The sequence below is a fragment of the Apaloderma vittatum genome, unplaced genomic scaffold, assembly GCF_000703405.1.
Source record: "Apaloderma vittatum isolate BGI_N311 unplaced genomic scaffold, ASM70340v1 scaffold27287, whole genome shotgun sequence".
Taxonomy (NCBI): Eukaryota; Metazoa; Chordata; class Aves; order Trogoniformes; family Trogonidae; genus Apaloderma; species Apaloderma vittatum.
The window spans coordinates 4273-6025 of NW_009727387.1; positions in this window are offsets into that span (position 1 = coordinate 4273).

Below are 1753 nucleotides of genomic sequence, written 5' to 3' on the forward strand. Positions count from 1 at the left end.
AAAGCCACTTGCAGAAGCTTGTTGGGGAAGGTGAATGCAACCGGCCACTCTCACTCCCACCAGCCCTCAGCATGAGGAACAATACACTGTGCTGCCACCTCCTGTCATTTTTTACCTGCCCCCTGCCTCCACTCCAGGTGCAGGGCTCACAAACCCCTTCTCACGGGGAAGAAGAAAAAAGATTTTTAAAATTTATTTGAATTAAGCTGGAGTGCCTGAAAAGCAGATACCAAAGCCCAGGCAAGGACTTCTAGATAAGCAGGGGAAAGGGGAAACTTTGCCAGTGGCACTAGTCCCCAGTTTTGTGGTGCGAGTGGTCTTAGCCAGCAATTTCCTTAACTTCCCAGCCCAACTGCGGTGTGAATGGGTGACTGTGGTATCTCACAACAGAGATGTGCCAGCCCCTCCTGGCTGCCGAGAACAAAAATAGCTGGAGAAGACAGCCTGAGTGTACTTGAACCTGGATGGCAGAAACAGAGCCCCAGACAGTTTGCCTAAACACACAACGGTTTAAAATAATACAGTTGATAGTTTACGGAATGGACCTCCTATTTTTAGTTCTTCAGACAGGCAAGTGTGGCTGCTTACTTTTGTAAAGATAAAGCTTTTTCCCAAACAGCAAAGATGTGTGAGAAACTGCTGGTCAGAGTGCCGATCTGGCACAACCGAGCCCCCTTACGGGAGCAGGAGGACACTTGCCCCATCCCAGAGCATCCTCTGGGCAGCTCTGCAGGGGCTGTGGGCATCCAGGGTATTCTCCCCACAGCCACAGCAACATCCCTCAGGGCTGCAGGCAGCCTGTCCGCTCTTCTCTGTCACAGCATCCAGCAGCCTCTTCCTCCTCCTCTGGTCCCACAGAAATGGAAGGACCCTACTGAGCTCAGCTCAGGTCCCTCACTCCTCCTGTCCCAACCCATCCTTGCTGGCCACCTCCCCACCCACTGTCTCCTCTCCAGCACAGCGACCAGGACTGACTCAGCTGAGCTGGGCAGATGTCATGTCCTTCAAAGCATCACATCAGCAGCTGGTAGGACCCAAACCAGAGCCCCGCAGTAATTCTGCCTGCACCAGCCAGTGCATTGCGTCCTGGTACAGGGTATTTTCCACCGTATCCAGGGCCCAAAACTGTGTGGGTGAGCTGTGAACCCGGCTGCCTCCTCTGCATCACCGTGGCTGCCCATGGAAGCCCTCTACTCTGCCCTCGAAGGGGAGATCAGCACCTTCATGAAGCATGTGCAGCAATGCCAGCAAGGCTTTGACCTTCACAACCTGTGCGATGTGCTGCTGCTGGTCCTGCCGTGGAGCCCCCTCAGGGCAGGTGGAGAGCTGGCAGCACCTGCAGAAGCTCGTCCAGCACTGGTCTGGCTCACCCAGCCCTGATGCGACCAGCTATGTGGGCTGGCTGGTTTCCTACCTGCAGCACCTGAGCACGCTGAAGGAGAGGTTCGACGCCCGGGTGTCCACTCTGTGAGAACTTGTACACGCATGCGGAGCCGGCTGCCTGCCCCTCACAGCTGTCGCCCCTGACATCCATCCACAACTGGCTGCACAGCTCTTCACCCACCAGCGTAACTGGGGGCTGCTGCCGCAGGGGAAGGCCCTCAGGGAGCAGGTCTTCAGCCCTCGGAGCCTGCGTGACCTGCATGGTTTCAGTGGCGTGGGACCCTTTGTGAAGGTCTTCTGGCTGGTCCCTGATATCTTTCACCAGAGCCTGGCCACGGCAGAGCTCGTCCAGCAGGGGGTCCACCTCCAC